Raw genomic sequence first — 18,991 nt, forward strand, 5'->3', positions numbered from 1 at the left:
GCTAAAAGAGGATTAGATGACAACCCTGAGTTGAATTAAATATGGATGGTGTACAGTATTGGCATCTGAATTAACTCTCTTGGGCATTTATTTTGTATGCAATATTGTGATTGTAACCTCTCTGCTTCGTTTTTAAGTCCACGTGTGCTTATGTAAAGTTTAGCAAGAATCAGGCCATTGTTTCTAACTTAGAACACCAGAGTGATAAAAACTATAATATACAGTTAGAAATATTATTTTCTCCAAGGCAGAAAAAAATCTTTCTGGCACAAACTCAAAAGCTGCATTTCCTTGGCTTTTGTCTTAAAGTAGAACTGACAGCCATGAGTTAAGGAAATAATTACGGGAAGGGATGCAGAGGAATATAAACCAAGGGAGAAGAGACATGTAATACCTATGAATTACAACTTTGTATGGTCAGCATTTTTATTTGTAGAGGTAGTCTGACTATGTATTATCTGTACATAAATAAATATGGTCACCGTACATGTAAAATATTTATAAATTACTTGTCAGCTGCAAGTCCTTATTTATATTTGATGTTTATTGCTCCTATCACTATACAATCGAGGCACTTTTAGGAAATTAAAAACACAGGTTAGTTTTAGCTGTATCTGTAATAAATTCGACTTCATAAAAGTAATTAATCCTACATCTGAAGTATAATTTTGGTATATTGACTTTCTTTTTAAATAATGAATAAACGTAACCAGTGAAATATTGTTCTCGGGCATCCAGGTAAAGACAGCGGCTTACAACGGCATCATTTAATTTTTCATCATTTAATAACAAAATGAGTGAGGGAAAAAAATAGTAAAAGCCAATCAAAAAATGTTCACCAACCATCACGAAACAAGAACAAGAAACTAACATGGTGAAATTTAAGAAACTAATTCTAAGAAAGAAACAAATGTTTCTGGAAGGGAAGGAAGAAGTAAACACATTCTCAATCAACCTTGTCCTCAGCCTCAGAAAGAACTTGTCAATGCTCCCTAACACAGTGTAAAGAAAATTCGGTTGTTATCTTTTTCTTTTGATTGAGCACTAGTGGACAGTCTCCAGGTGAAAAGTGGGTGACATGAGGAAGAATGAACAACAGGCTAACTCTGAGAGAAGTAAAGTTTCCAGGGTTTCACAGGTAAAGGATGCCACCTACCAGTCTCCCGCTGGATGCAATGACCCTGGATTTGCTGGATGCAATGACCCTGGATTTAGGGCAGAGGGCAGAGGAGAGAGTACAGACCTGAGTTCTCAGGACTGACTACCACTTTACCTGTTCTTGTGTGCACGACAACCTCCACGCCTCCCAACTCTCTGGCTAGAACATAAAATATCCAACTTTTAGACTCTAGCTTGGAGGTGCAAAAAAACGAATCCAGAAAATGCAGTGTGGTGTGGGCCACTTTAATTTTTAAAGGAAGTTAAAAATGTGAACCAAGCCGCTTGTATGAAGGCAAGATGCAAAGATAAGATTCCATCTTAGAGAATATGAATAGCTGGCTTAAAAGCAGAAGATATGTCCTCACAATTGCTGCATTCTATGCAATGACTCAGAAAGGACACAAATTCAGTACACCAGGCACTTAGACACAGGTTTTCTTTTCAGCTCTAAGACTCACCATCACACTATGAACCAGCTCAGCTCCAGTCTTCTGTGCATTTTTATGCTGAATCCCCGCCCACCTCCAGATCCTTATGTTTTTGTTTTGGGTTTTCCTTTTTTTTTTTTTTTTTGCATGCATCCATGGCATGCGGAAGTTCCTGGGCCAGGGATCGATTCCGCACCAGAGCAGCAATCTGAGCCACAGCAGTGACAATGCCGGATCCTTAACCTGCTGTGCCACTGGGGAACTCTTCCTTATGTTCCAGTATAATATTTCAGATCACAACAACCATATCCATCCAGAGGTCATGATCCTACCCCTACTATTAGTCTTGCATCTCCACAGGACCTCTTGTCACTCAGCCTTTGCATTTTCTCTAATCTATTTTCCCCTTTTGTTCCAACTTCCTTCCCCATCCAGTTTATGTCCTATGAACTACGATTCTAATTAGCTCTTAACAACACATGCCCTCTCCTAGAAATATTTTCTCCCTTGGGTTCTGCGAGTCTACTTTTCTTGGGTTTGTTCTGTGATGGCTTCTGCACTAAAACATTCTCCTACTATTATTTTGAGAGGTGAGTCTTGCCTAGGGTTAAATCTCTGACCTCTTTTATCCTCTCCATATGTGTTAGTTTCCATTGGTCCCTATAAAAAATGACCACAAACTTAGGACAACATAAATTTATTCTTTAACAGTTTTGGAGGTTGAAAGTCCAAAATGAGCTTCACTGGTCTGAAATCAAGAGGGTTAGCAGAGCTCGTTTCTTCTGGATTTCTGAGGGGGGAGAATCAGTTTCTTTTCTTGTTCCAGCTTCTGTTGGCCACCTGTGTTTCTCAGCTGGTGGCCCCTTCCTCTAGCTAAAAAGAGTAGCACTTCCGTCTTTGCCTCCATCATCATATGGCCTTCTCCTCTGACTTTGACTGCTCCTGGCTCTCCCTTATAAGGAGAATTACATTACATTATTAGACCTGCCACACAACCCGGGATAATCTCAATCTGATCTTAAAAACTCCTGGTTTAATCACATTTACAAAGTCCTTTTTGCATGTCAGTTAATAGTCACAGTTTCCCAGGATTAAGATGTAGACATATTGGAGGCAGAGAGAGGCATTAAATATTCAGTCTACCAATACTATGTATCACTTCTGATGTTTTCATCCCAAAGTCTTTGACTATAACTCAAACACTAAAGATTCTGCAGTTGGGACATTTTTGCAAAGCAGCAGACCTACTTATTCAATTCTTCCATATGAATATCCCACAGGTACCTCAAACTCCAAAATATTCAGTCACCTGTCTATCATTTTTTACCATAATAAAATTAACTTTTCCATCAATCTGCATCACTTTCACTAGAATGTAGCCAGGGTGAAGGGTCCCCTTCTCCCACTTTTGCCTCCTTCCATGAAGAAGCCTTTCTGATGTCCTCTGACTAGGTTAAACTTCTCTATTTTTACAATTTCATAAAATAGAATTTCCATAGCATTATAAGACATTTCATCTATAGCACTTAAAACAGTGTAGTTTTACAGTTATAATTTTATATAAATTTATTTGTATGAATATTTTATTCATCTGTTTCCTCCACTAGACTATAAAATCCAAGTGGGAATAAACACAAATGCTCTTATCTACTATTGCATTTCGCTAACTTTACATATATCCTGGGGCATAGAAAATGTTTAGTAAATATCTGTTAAATGAATGTATAAATAAGTGCCTATATACTCTACCAGGAACTGTGCCAGGTCTTTGAGAAAAAATAATAAACCATACAAAGGCAAGCAGGTCCCACAATTTTTTAAACCCCGTTAAAAATATGGGGATTGAAGTTCCTGTCATGGCTCGGTGGAAATGAATCTGACTAGTATCCATGAGGATGCAAGTTCGAACCCTGGCCTTTTTCAGTGTGTTAAGGATCTGGTGTTGCCATGAGCTGTGGTATAGGTCACAGCTGTGGCTCGGATCTGGTGTTGCTGTGGCTACAGTATAGGCTGGCAGCTGCAACTCCAATTCGACCCCTAGCTTGGGAGCCTCCATATGCTACAGGTGTGGCCCTAAAAAGACAAATAAAATAAATTAAATTAAAATAGTTTTGGGTTGATAATTTTGATTATCAGAGAGTTATTTTAGTACTTTAGACTCTAAGAAATTAGTGCATTAACAAGACTAGAATTTTTCTCTGTTGAGTTTGCCTGCTAAAAAATGCAAATGTAAGGAAGAGAAGAGATAAAACTGTCACTGTGTGCAGATGACATGATACTATACATAGAAAACCCTAAGGACTCAACCCAAAAACTACTCGAACTGATTAACAAATTCAGCAAAGTAGCTGGATATAAGATTAACATTCATAAATCAGTCACATTTCTGTATACTAACAATGAAATATTAGAAAAGGAATACAAAAATACGATACCTTTTAAAATTGCACCTCACAAAATCAAATACCTGGGAATATACCTGACCAAGAAGGTAAAGGACTTATATGCCGAGAACTATAAAACATTAATCAAGGAAATTAAAGAAGATGTAAAGAAATGAAAAGATATTCCATGTTCATGGATTGGAAAAATCAATATTGTAAAAAATGGCCATACTACCCAAAGCAATCAATACAATCCCTATAAAATTACCCATGACAGTTTTCACAGAACTAGAACAAACAATCCAAACATTTATATGGAACCACAAAAGACCCAGAATTGCCAAAGCAATCCTGAGAAACAAAAACCAAGCAGGAGGCATAACTCTCCCAGACTTCAAGAAATATTACAAAGCCACAGTCATCAAAACAGTGTGGTACTGGTATCAAAACAGACAGACAGACCAATGGAGTAGAATAGAGAACCCAGAAATAAACCCTGACACCTATGGTCAATTAATCTTTGACAAGGGAGGCAAGAGCATAAAATGGGAAAAAGAAAGTCTATTCAGCAAGCATTGCTGGGAAACCTGGACAGCTGCATGCAAAGCAATAAAACTAGAACACACCCTTATGCCATGCACAAAAGTAAACTCAAAATGGCTGAAAGACTTAAATATAAGACAGGATACCATTAAACTCCTGGAAGAAAACATAAGCAAAACATTCTCTGACATCAACCTTATGAATATTTTCTCAAGTCAGTCTCCCAAGGCAACAGAAATAAGAGCAAAAATAAACCAATAGGACCTAATCAAACTGAAAAGCTTTTGCACAGCAAAGGAAACCAAAGAGAAAACAAAAAGACAACTTACAGAATGGGAGAAAACAGTTTCAAATGAGGCAACAGACAAGGGTTTAATCTCTAGGATATACAAGCAACTTATACAATCCAACAGCAAAAAAAGCCAACCACCCAATGGAAAAATGGGCAAAAGATCTGAATAGACTGTTATCCAAGGAAGATATACAGATGGCCAACAAGCACATGAAAAAATGCTCAACATCCCTGATTTTTAGAGAAATGCAAATCAAAACTACCATGAGATACCACCTCACACCAGTAAGTATGGCCATCATTAATAAGTCCACAAACATCAAGTGCTGGAGGGGGTATGGAGAAAAGGGAAGCCTTCTGCACTGTTGGTGGGAATGTAAGCTGGTACAACCGCTATGGAGAACAGTTTGGAGATACCTTAGAAATCTATACATAGAACTACCATATGACCCAGCAATCCCACTCCTGGGCATCTATCTGGACAAAACTCTACTTAAAAGAGACACATGCACCCGCATGTTCATTGCAGCACTATTCACAATAGCCAAGACATGGAAACAACCCAAATGTCCATTGACAGATGGATGATTGGATTAGGAAGATGTGGTATATATACACAATGGAATAAAAAAGAATATGCAGCCATAAAAAAGAACAAAGTAATGCCATTTGCAGCAACATGGATGGAACTAGAGACTCTCATACTGAGTGAAATAAGTCAGAAAGAGAAAGAAAAATACCACATGATATCACTTATAACTGGAATCTAATATACAGCACAAATGAACATTTCCACAGAAAAGAAAATCATGGACTTGGAGAATAGACTTGTGGCTGCCTGTGGGGAGAGGGAGGGAGTGGGAGGGATTGAGAGCTTGGGGTTAAGGGATGCAAACAATTGCTCTTGGAATAGATTTACAATGAGATCCTGCTGTGTAGCATTGAAAACTATGTCTAGATACTTACATGGCAACACAAGAATGGAAGGAAAAAGTGTGTATACATGTATATGTAACTTGGTCCCCATGCTGCACAGCAGAAAAAAAAATTAAAAAATAATAATTAAAAATAAAAAAATAAAAACAAAGGGTTTAATGTGGAAAAAAATAAAGAATGCAAATGTAGCTTCCCTTACAGGACATACGTATGTGGCTTTAGATTGTCTTACTAGACAATCTCTGCTCCTGGAGCAGCACTTCCATATTTTTAGGAGAAAAAGACTTCAAAAGCAATGCCTGTACAGTAAATGTTGCTTTTTGATAATTTATGGGATCCTTAACCTCAATGCTTCAAGATTTCCCAGAGCTGGACTTGTGAATATAAGTAGTCTAGCCATCGTTTGATGATCACCAGTCTTTGTAATTGGTGACAAAGAATAGAAACGTCATCTTCATAATCACTCTGCCTTCTGGTAATGCCGCAAATGTGACACAAAGTATTCTAGTCTGATTATATAAATAACATGAATAGACAAAAAAGCTACTCCCCCTAACCTGAATAGCTTCAGTTCAAATAATTTTCATGATCACTAAAATAATAGAAGGCTGCAGAATCCAATCACAACCTTTAATAAGAAAACTCACTGATAATTTTGATTTCCTATGTCCATTCAGCATTCTGAATAACTAAGTAATTAAAAAATACAAGCTGAAAATTTCACTTATGATATTTTTATTGAAAATTAGTTAGCAACAGATAGGTTGGGGGGAAAAAAAAAAGCCTGACAGTAAATATGGGAAAGATAATACAGACATCAAAAACTTACAAAGTTAGAAAAAAACACATTTCCGGAATCAGATTTCGTACTATAAAAAAAAAAAAATCCCACCTTGTAAATAGGGTTTTTCTAATAATAAATCTGTCAATGCCAGTCATTGGCAAATACCATTTCCACAATAATTTGCAAAACCTTTATTTGCTAATTTTATGCATAACTCCTTGAGTATGTGTAAACCTAATCTACAGACTTATAATATGTTTTCTGGTTTTGGGTGCAGTTCACCCTCAACTTCTGTAATGTCTTAGGCACAATACATAATCTTGAGTAGTTGGTGGCAAGTTACATAAAGAATTGCATTCAAAAATGTCTATGTGCTCTGAATGGGGCTCTGTCAACAGCTGATAGAACTTCCAACAGGTGAGAGAACACAGCCAGCTCTGGGGCTTTCCCATCTACAAGGCCTCCTTCTCTTCAATATTCAAAATTGTATACCTAGGACCTCTTTGTTTCGCTGTGACTTGGTACTTGAGAACATATTCAAGATTGACTTACTAGAAATGGGGAACACCTTGACTTTGACTATAATGTAGGGTTTCCTGCTCCCTTCCTACCTACTGGCTACTTAAGAATTCAACCACCACCCATTCTGTCCTTGCTCCAAGTCTAGTCAAACTTTCTTTGATTTCTAGTTAGGCAGTAAGTTTTCTTTTTTTATTATTAAATTTATTTTTATTGAGGTATAATTGATTTACCATGTTGAGTCAATTTGTGCTATACAGCATAGTGACCCAGTCATACATATATATACATTTTTTTCTCATATTATCTTCCATCACATTCTATCCCAAGAGACTAGATATAGTTTCCTGTGCTGTACAGCAGGACCTCATTGCTTAATCATTCTAAATGTAATAGTTTCCATCTACAAACTCTTACTTCTTCCCCCCACCCCTTGGCAGCCACAATTCTGTTGTCTATTCTGTGAGTCTGTTCCTGTTTTGTAAATAGGTCCTTTGGTGGCATATTTAGATTCCATACATAAGTGATATCATATGGTATTTGTCTTTGTCTTGCTGACTTCACTTAGTATGAGAATCTCTAGTTGCATCCATGTTGCTGCAAATGGCATTATTTTGTTCTTTTTTATGACTGAGTACACTTCACTCTAAAACCTGCCACAGCTTCCCATTGATAAATTCTGTTCTTTGAATTTAGAGAACTTGCAAGGTACAGGGGCACCCTTTGTTTTCAATTTCCAACTCATGTGAACCTTTGAAGAGGTACGACTCAAGATAATAAGGTTATACTTTCTTCTGGCTTTTCAAATTCAAATTAATAAATGATGTCTTCCCTTGATTAAATCTTAAAGCCAATTAATAGTGAATATTCCTATGAAATTAGTTAGATTCCATAATTTGAAAGAAACCTGTACATGTGATAGCACAATTCAGTATTTATGAAGATTTTTTTCTATGACCACAGAGATACCAGTTAATGGGTTTCTAAAAATAAGGAGATTCAGTAATTATCACTTAAAAAACTCATTATCTGTTTCAGAACTGTACCGGTCAAGTTCTTTATCATCTCTAATTCAGAATTAGAGGAGGGTGGAGAGAAACTGTGGTCACTTTTCTTTTCCTAAAAGTGGCACACTACCTTATGTCAGTTTTCCAAAGGTATGATGGAGTAATAATGGAGATTGTTTTTGCTTTTGCAAAAACATTTAAATTACCTAAGCCAGTACCAAATTTTTTTCAACTCTATTTTAGTCCTTTCCCCTGCTGCCACCTCACTGTTTTACAAGTAATGATAAATGTGATAATGAGTAATGACATCTATTCATGGAAAGTGTGAAAGGTCTGAAGTTACAGTACTTTTCATTAGGAAAATGTGTCTCTAGCAGAGGCAGGCACCTTGACTTAATCAAGCCAGCTCCAATTCTGTAAAAGAAATATATTTTACTTAAATTTTATAGAGTCCCCCTTTCCTCCTCCTCCTCCTCCTCCCCACCACTTCAGTCCTATTAACTACACAAGCTTTTTCAGGGTGGTTTAAGTGTAAAGAAATGTTTCAACTCTTATTTTTATCCATTAAAATGCAAATGATGTAGGGCTTTCTGATTGTTTAATCCCCTGGGAGCTTTTGGATATGCAACATTGAGTACGTGTTTTCCAAGTGAATTCTTCTATATCCTTCATCTTCTCCCTTCCAATATGCAGAACACAATGAATGATTAGTGTTGAGCCAGGAAAGCAAGATGCATGGAGAGATTAAAAATGACCTTGCTTTCTTGGTCTCCATTTGAGACCAGTTGTATAATGCAAGGAGGCCATTTTGCAAACTTGATGTTGCTCGAGTTGTTTCTACAGTTCCTCCATATCAGGATTTCAAAGCTATTTGACACTGGGTCATATGTTACTTGAACTCCAAATAAGAAACTAGTGCCTGTGTAGTTAATGTAAGAAAAATGATCCATCATGGAAGTCTGTTTGTTTTAGAAATATGAAAATATAGTTTTATGAAATAAAATTCACACTTTATGGCAAGACAGGAAAAACTTAAACCAAAAAAATTTTCTCTGACCTTTAGCCTCTTCCCTCCCCTCATTGTGCATTGCGTATCTGCATTGTGCAACAACCAACCTCCCCCACTGGCAGAAATACCTGCTCCACCGTAAAGAGCAACGTTTTCCTAGCATCAAGACAACTTGTGAAAGATAGCATTCCTTCTTGATCTTGTAAGAGGCTAAGATGACACTTAGATCTGGTTTGTGTAAATTGTCAGTAAAACACCATTTAATATACAGCCTTCAGTCTCTCAAAAAAACTCATATAACTGAGCTTGACTTCTAATGTGTGGAGCAGTTCTCAGAACTTTCTGAGATGCTGTTCTTTGTTTATAATTCTCAATTTGGCTTGAATACAATTTTCCATTTCTTTCTTAGATCTACTGATTAATTTTTTGTTGACAGTTTTTTGTCAGTTTACTTGTTAAAAAAAAAAGAACTGTTAAACATTTGAATGCCAAACATTCTTATGGATAATCTATATAATACCAATATTATATCAAATATATTCAAAATATATAATACTAGTATAAAATAAAATCAAAATTGCTCCAAAAGGAAAATTATTAATTTATTTATAATACCTAGGTAGGTAACAATTCTTTAAGATGTAAGCATATATATGTATCTTTTTCTCAGTGAGCATCTTAGCTTTCTGAGTGTTATCAAAGTGCCTTTTTAAGGTAACTTGCCTTTATCCAAATACCCATTTCTGCAAACTCACAGCAAAACAATATGCCATCCATCTGCAGTATATTCCCTTTCTCCTCTCTCTTCTAGGAACACTTACCACCCAGGCCACAATATGTCATCTAGATCTGGCTTTCAGTGTTCCATGAAAATTTATCTATTTTGTATCTTATATCTTCAAACATTACTCCTTGTAACATATGGGGGGAAGGTGGTTAAAACCCACAAATCTACTGTCATGGTAAGAATGCCAGGGAGGCTCATATGAAAGGCATTGCTATTTAGTACCTTAGTAAACTCTATTTCTGCTTCTTAAATTGCCTGATGTAATTAGCTTTCTACTCTCCCAGAAAGAAAGATCCACTTTGGTCTTTTTTGTTTTGTTTTGCTGTTTTTTCATTTTATATTTTTCATTTTTCATTTTACCATTTGTTTTTTCATCTTTGAAGTTTTATTGAAGTATGGTTGACTTACAATGTTGTGATAATTTTTGCTGTACAATGAGGTGATTCATTTATACATGTACACATATCCATTCTCTTTCAGATTCTTTTCCCACAAAGGTTATCACAAAATATGGGTAGAGTTCTCTGTGCTATACAGCAGATCCCTGTTGGCCAGTCATTCCATAAACAACAATGTGCAAGATCCACTTTGAAATGTGTATCCCAAGAACCATATTCCCAAGCCAATGGCCAAAGCCAAATCTGTAGCCATATTATCAACTATGGCTCTTTTTGTGAAGACTGTATCAAATATGGGTTCGTGGATCTAAGATATTTCTTTCTCTGCTATTGTTTTCATTTTAACTATTAACTGAATAAAAGAAAATAAAGTTCCACCTAAATTACTTCTGAGCATAAAATTCATTTTTTACTCCCAACGAGTAACACTTCAGCATAACCATGATCAATGGACTCCTCTTTTATGATCTCTAGACCTGATTACAAAAAAAGCCTTTTATCTTCGGATCCAGGTGACCATCTTAACAACACTTTACTTCCCAGTCAATAGGTATTAATCTCAGGTAGTTTTTACCTAAATAAGTTTATGGCCACTTACAGAACCTATTAGGTAGAGATCTCCACAATTCTGTGCTTGTCTAAAAATTACACTTTAAAAGAAAGCTTTTGGTTCAGCCAGTCTATCAGACACAAAATATTACTTATAGCTTCAAAATTCTTCTCTTCTTTTTGGAGAGAGAAGATGGTAAGACAGGTTCTTCCATTTCTGAGTCAAAAGATATATTTGACGTAGACGAAGGTAACAAAATCTGAAAATAGGTAGGAATTTTGCAAAAGTATTGGAAACTTTAATTCTTTAATCATATTTATTGATTCAAATAAAACAATTGATTAAAAAACACAAATTTAATTTCTCCTGAAGTTTTAAAAGAACTGTTTATATAATTCCTAATTACTTTCAATCAATTCATCTTATAAGCCATTCAGAGGCTTTAAGCAAAAACTAAACAGAACATATCTATAAAAGTAGCAGCTGGCCTTGACTACCAATGTAGTCTTAAATAAAATTATGTTATATGCTACAAATTAAGAAATATTAAATATTTACATAAAATTATATAATTTTTGTACTTATTTTCTTCCTTATATAACTTATAAATTCAGATTTTTTAGTAGCCCAATTTAACTCTATGCCTGTATCATTTCATTATGAAAAGGAGGCTACATGAAACAAATACATGAAAACAAGTTTCCGTTTTTTTAACACAAGCACTTTCATGATACTTGGGATCCTCTAGAAATAAATCATTCCTTTCCTGTTAATGAATCCAAAGATGCAAGGAAGAAGAGGAAACTAAAATTTACTAAAAATTAGTCCTTATATGTTACATAGCTAGAAATGTGACTCAATGTTCTATCACAAGAGATTTGTAGAGGATTCATAATAGATAGACACAGAAAGCCAAGGACTTTAAAAAAAATTAGCTTGCCAAAATTTCAAAAGCCCTTCTGACACTTAAGCAGTGTCATAGGAGTGATGATTTCACTAGCACTATATATTTGGGATCTGAAGAAATTCAGTAATACTATGTGGATTTCCGATGTATTAAAATTTACACTTTGCTAGGGCTTTAAGGCTAATTAATGCATGTTAGGTTCGTTACCCGTGCCTTATTTCTCTCCCATTTATATTTAGTTAGACTTTGAACTGGAAGCTAAGTTGGTTTTGTAATTGCCCACAAATTGTTTTACTGTGTATATTTTATCTCCTTAAATAAAAAATATGAGTGTACTGAGGGCTGCTATGGTATCTTTCAGTTTTTGGCACCGTCCGATTGCATTAGGACCATACATACTGTGGTCCTGGTGCAGACATCACGGCTATTCATTAGGAATAAATCAGAAAACCAAGCCATTAACTGGCTGTGTGACCCTGGACCACTCATCTTCCCTTTCAAAAGGCTTCTGATGCTTCCAACATAAAATTCGGTGATTACACTCTTTCTAAGATATTTTCCAAGTATACAATTCCATGATGCTTAATTATGGAAGCAAGTGGAGGAAGGGGGCAAAATGAATGTGTGGGAAGGAACTTCTGGCCCCAAATTTGGGAGTGAAATGCAAATTCCAAGGATAAACTGTGAAATCCTTGGCAAAACTACTCAAGTACTTGAAAATCAAAGGAAGCATTTTGGAAAAGCAGAGAGAAAGCAGAGATAAATCTCTTCTCCAAAGACAGAATGATGTGTATCCAGCTGTGTGAGTTGGATGTTTTTCTTTACTGAATGCATTTCTCCAACCATGTGCTATCTGGGTGGCCAATAGCCTTAAGTGTCAGGAGTTCCCATCGTGGCTCAGTGGTTAATGAATCCGACTAGGAACCATGAGATTTTGGTTTGATCCCTGGCCTTGCTCAGTGGGTTAAGGACCCGGTGTCGCCGTGAGCTGTAGTGTAGATCACAGACGCAGCTCGGATCTGGCATTGCTGTGGCTGTGGGTTAGACCCCTAGCCTTGGAACCTCTGGGTGCAGCACAGAAAAGACAAAAAAAAAAAAAAGCCTGAAGTGTCAGACATTTAGACAAATTTGACAGAGCAGCTAAAACTTAGGAAAATCCCTATAAGCAGGAAAACAACAGAGGTGATCCTAATTTCTGCCTAGATCCTCGTCCCCAAATTTGGCAGACATACAGGAAACCAACAGGGAGATAGGCTGAAAAAGTAGCAAAAGAACAAAGTAGTTAGATAAGCGACTGTATATTATGGGGAATGGGAAGTGGGAAAAGTTTACAGATTGAGCCAAGCAACTAAACCCCAGAGTGGAGCAAAAATCAAATTTCAGAAGAACATGATAAATCTAGACTTACCACAATGTGTTATCTATAATATGAATATTTTAACCTCAAATTATATTTTAAAAAAAAACAGGGAAGTATGAAGTTATACTCAGGAAAAGAAGTCAGTCAATAACACAAACTCTGGTCTCAGATATTGGATTAACAGGCAGATTCCAAAGTAGATATTATAAATATGTTCAAAAATAGAAAATACACTTAAATAACTGGAGAAAAATGACATCAGTGACTAAGCAGTTACTCTAAGCAAAGAAATTATAGAGCTGAAAATTTTAATTATTAAAATAAAAACATCTTTAGAAAGGCTCCATGGCAAATTAGACATAGCAGAAGACAGAAAATAGATCAATATAAATTACTGACTTTGAAGAACAGAAAGAAAAGAGATTAGAGAAAAATGAACAGAACCTCAGAATACCATCTATCCTGGAGAAAGTTCTGTGTGCATTTGAGAACAATATGTATTCTTCTCTGTTGGACAGAATATTCTTTATGTATCTATTAGGCTCACTTGATCTAAAGTATCATTTAGATATGAGTCCAATATTTCCTATTGTTTTTCTGTCTGGATGATTTACCCATTGTTGCAAGTAGAGTATTGAAGCCAGCTGGTATTATTGTATTGTGATATATTTCTCCCTTCAAATATGTTGGTATTTGCTTAATATACTTATGTGCTCCAATGTTAGGCATATATGTTTACAATTGCTCTATTCCCTTGATGAATTGACCCTTTTATCATTATATAATGACCCTCTTTGTCACTTGTCACCATTTTTGGTTTAAAGGCTATATTGTATAATGTAATAGTAAGCTTTGCTCTCTTGGTTTCCTCTTGCATAGACTGTCTTTTGCGTTCCCTTCACTTTGAGCTATGAGTGTCCTTAAGTTTAAGTTTCTTATAGGTAACATGTAGCTGGGTCTTGCTAGTCTATGTATTTTGTTTTGTTTTGATTCTTAGGGCGGCCCCTGCTGCATATGGAAGTTCCCTGGCTAGGGGTTGAATCCAAGCTGCAGCTGCCAGCCTATGTCACAGCCAAAACAATGCAGGATCCGAGTCATGTCTGCAAACTACAACACAGCTCACAGCAATGCTGGATCCTTACCTCACTGAGCAAGGCCAGGAATCGAGCCTGCATCCTAACAGATACTGGTCAGGTTCATAAGCCACTGAGCTACAATGAGAATTCCATACTCTACGTATTTTGATTGGAGAATTTAATCCATTTATATTTAGAGAATTATTAATAAGTAAGAAAACTAGCGCTATCTTATTGTTTTCTGAATGTTTATACCTCCCTTTTTCCTTTCTTCCTCTCTTGGTGACTTCATCTTTGAATTGATGACTTTCTGTGGTTGTATGCTGTGATGCTCTTCTCTTTATGTTTTGCAAATCTATTGTAGGATTTTTCTTTGTGGTTACCATTTGGTTTACATCTTACAGTCTATTTTAAACTAACAACCTAACTTTGACTGCATACAAAAACTTTACACTTTTACTTCCTCCTTTTATGGTTTTGATGCCACAATTAACACCTTTTAATATTGTGTTTCATTAAAAGTTTATTGTAACTATAGTTATTTTTAATAATCTCAACCTTTAACTTTTATGCTAGAGTTAAGTATCTGACATTTTACCATATGGCGGTAGTAGAGTATTTCGAACTTACTGATAAACTTACCTTTGTCAGTGTGTTGTATATTTTCATGTTACTAATTTCAGGGGATCTGTGGCTAAGGTGTTTCCAGCAGCTCAGGGGTGGACTTCTTGATGGAGTTCATGATGCAGTTAGTAGAATACCTGTCCTTTTAATGCCCTCCTAGAGTCCTATCTGCTGTTCTCCCAGCCTCTTGCTGCCCTCCCTCCAGTCATGCAACTCATAATTCAGTAATCTGGATGGGGAGAGAAAGAAGTGAGCTGCTTTGGCAGAATCCCGCACAGCTGGGGAAGCCAGGAATTCTCTCACAAACTCTCTCTTTCCTCCGTGGGAGAGAACATGGGCCAAGAAGATCTCTCTTGGTCTGAGCTGTGTTGCCTGGGGAAGAGGGCTTTGTGTAAAGTCAAATTGTGCCTCTCACCCAATACTATGTGTCCAGACGTAATTTTTTCTACAACAATGTGCTGGAACTTCTCCTCTGGAAAGCTGGACTTCAGCAAGGACTCTCTTGTCTGTGGGTGATTATCTAAGACAGCGTATTCCAAAGACCCCTGGACCACAACTGAGAGGTTGAAACTGATTTGAAGGCCACTGCAGGATCCACAACCGGAACCAAGATCTATCTGCCTATTGTCCAGAGTATGAGTGGGCAAGAGTCTTCCCAGGCCCCTTGGCATATGGTGCTAGGTCCCAACAGGCCCAAAAAAGCATTTTTGTCAATGCCAGACTTTTGCTGTTGAGTTATGAGACAAAAATGAGGGATGTCTTATGGCTCCATGAGGCTAATGTCACTTTTGAGTCCAGGGATTTCACTGGCGACTGGTTACATTGGCACTTTATCCTTCCACAACCAGCCATGATTTCCAAAGTTTCAGATGCAGGCCCCCAAAAGAAAAGCAGGTATTTATAATGAATCATATTGTTTGCACAAACAATCTGGGTAAACGAGTACAGCAGGATATAGTGGCCAAGGCCCATGAAACAGCCTTATTATTTAGTAACACAGGGAAAATTCAAAGTCCAGTTATTATGTGCCAGCCTCATAAGCAAGCCCTTCAAAGAACAACATCAGACCTACTGTATTAACTTTTTCCTACACGGTCACCCTGACACTGCTCCAAAACCCAAACTGAGGTGTTTATTTCCATAGATGCAATTGCATCTTGTTTGAATGCCCCCCCCCAAAAAAAAAAAACTTCACAGAAATAGCCTCATTGCATCCTCTGAAGAGAAAAAGGCACCAGCCAACCAGCTCCATATCCTTAGATGAAGATTCACTTCCACAAGTCTTTTCTTTAAAGCTTTTAAACTTTAGTAATTCCAGCCTATTCTTTGTTTACCTAGATGTAGGAGTGGTCACTGTTTGCTGCAATTGCTATTTTCGTAACTTCTATTTTTCATGATTTCTTTTTATTTCTTTTGAGTAAACTAATAACTTCATACTTAGCTTAAACATCTTTATGTGAAATTACATTTGTGGCTTTTACTAGACCCTGACTGATTCAAGAACAGAGACCAAATTCCTTTGGAAGAAGTGGTTAGCAAGCAAGAACCAACAGAATTTGTTGATTCAAATCTTATTATTTTTATTTTTTGGTACCAGGTTTGTGGTGTGAGGCAGCTATGGATATGGTAGTAATGATAGCTATAGCTGTAAATTTACTGGTTTCTGATGACACCTGCAGTGCATGAACTTCAAACCAGATTTCAGCATCAATCTCCCCAAAATCCTGTCATCCAACACTTCCAATAATTTTTCAAGTGCCTATTAGGCTTATTCATCCTTGTAATAACTAAAGTGAGTTCTGATTTCTGTACTAAATTCTGAAAGACATAGATATACAGGCTATTTATCAAAAGACTACAGGAAAAAAACATATTCAGTAGTGACACTTTAAAAATATTCCCCATAAAGTCAGGTATATGATGAGTATGCTCACTTCCATCATTCCAATTCAATGTTAGAAGAATTAATTGGAAAATAATGAGTAGGAAAAAAACTAATTATTTGCAATTGATATGATTATTTACACAAAATCCTCAAACCTAGCTTATATGGAAAATTTAAAGGTAGCAAAAAGCCACTGCAGCCATAGTGCACTAGTTGATGCTACATTGTATCTACTGCTATAAGACAGAAAAAGAAAATGCTTTTGAAGTATTTCAGTGACCGTTTTTCCAAAACTGGATGGAATTATATTCATAATGACAAGTAACAGGAAACCTGATAGAGTTTACTTTCAGGTGGTTATAGTTAATGGGATAGAGTCTTGAACACCAAAGGAATTGTAACCATAAATTTGTCAATTGGCTTGTTTCCCTGGAACATACTTAGAAAACATTTTTCTAACCACTTCGATTTTCAGAACAACTATGACCTTGGCCCTTAATACTGACTTAACATAACTGAGCTTCAATGGCTAACTTGAAACTGTAGAACTATAACATTTTATAGAAAATAAGGATTGAAAGAGAAGATTCTATTCTGACCACAGTCACTGCACATAGGAATTTTTTCTCAATACCAAAATCTTTCTCTCAACCACAACTGACATATATGACCATTTCAAAGGTGCAGTTCCATGACATTTCCCTGAATTCCCCCAAATAGGAGTTTCTACAGTTATTCTCTTTAGATAATTGCAGCTTCCAGAATAACCTCAGATCACTGAAACACCTTGATTCTACAAACAAGCCATTGTTAGCCAGATTCCATCAAGAAAACACATCCTGCTACTGCTGTGAAGATGTGACTTGATGACATTGGAGGAAAAAGCACAAAGAATTATCCAGTGGCTCTTCCTGGTGACAGAAATGCTGTGTGGATACATTTTATAAACCACACTTCTTTAGAATTGGCTTCACTCCTGGGTTTTCTTCCTCTTCTGTCTCGTGAAACTCTTATTCTAAGGAGTCACAGATATGTTGGGTGACTACAAATGAATAACATTTATTCTTAAAAAAATATAAAGTTTGATTTCATCGTATACTTGGTACAAAACTTCCACTGTTTTTCTATGACCATTGTCTCCATCAAGGTCCAATAAGGTGAAAAAATATACCAGTCAATGAACAGAGAGAATTTAATATTAGGAATCATCACCTAGGTAAAAAATCATCAACTAAGTAACTAAAATATAAAAACAAAATCCTAATATTTCAAAGACGCAGCAAATACAACAGGAAAAGATTGGAATTATTAAAATTTCGAAACTTGGGGTAGCCAGGGTCCTGAAGAGCTGAAACTCAGGCCTTTGAGGAGAAGGTATTGGTTTAGTTGCTCATTGGGTACTACCATCTCTCTAAGCTTGGAGGAGATACCCCCTCCAAGGTACCCAGACCTCAGAGGGTGGGACACTGTTACTTGACACTGGTGACTGTAAGAGTGACCAGTGAGGCTTGTTCCCCAAGTGTTGAAAAACTGCAACTCAACTGCTGCTACCCAGGGAAGACCTACTGCTGCTGAGGTGAGGAGGCGTTGCCATGGTGATGCTGACAGAAAGTATAAAAGGACAGGAAGCCCGTTGGGGTGCACAAATGGGCGGAGTCCCTGCTTTCTCCAAGCAAGTATAGGGGGGAGATCTGGAGCTGAGAGACAATTGCTTAGTAACTGGCACAGCTGAAAATAGACTCATGATGACTGTTACCCTGTGGTAAATAGCGAAATATGTACATAGACTAGTAGCTTAGAAGAAGCCATGTGACTCTGGAGTTCCCATTGTGGCTCAGTGGGTTATGAATCAGAACTAGTATCCATGAGGATACAGGTTCAATTCCTGGCCTCACTCAGCTGGTTAAGGATGGCGCATTGCCGTGAGCTGTGGTGTAGGTCACAGATGTAGCTCAGATCACGCATTGCTGTGGCTATGGTGTAGGTTGGCAGCTGCAGCTCCAATTTAAGAGTAGAGAAAGAGATAAGAATTCAAATTCCAATCCCTGTTCATTATGTAATATGAAAAGTGCACTACACATCTGAATTTCTATTTCTGATTCTTGTTTGAGGAATACTGAACCAGCTTTACTTCCAAGAGTAAAATGTAGCAAAAATAAATTTGACATATAGTTACCAGACATTAAAAAAATCTGAGGAGTTCTGGAGTTCCTGCTGTGGCTCAGCAGTTAATGAACCTGACTGGCATCCATGAGGACACAGTTTGATCCCTGGCCTTGCTCAGTGGGTTGAGGATCTGGCGTTTCCCTGACCCATGGTGTAGGTCGCAGATGCTGCTCGG

This window comes from Phacochoerus africanus, chromosome 1 (genome assembly GCF_016906955.1).
Source record: "Phacochoerus africanus isolate WHEZ1 chromosome 1, ROS_Pafr_v1, whole genome shotgun sequence".
Classification (NCBI taxonomy): domain Eukaryota; kingdom Metazoa; phylum Chordata; class Mammalia; order Artiodactyla; family Suidae; genus Phacochoerus; species Phacochoerus africanus.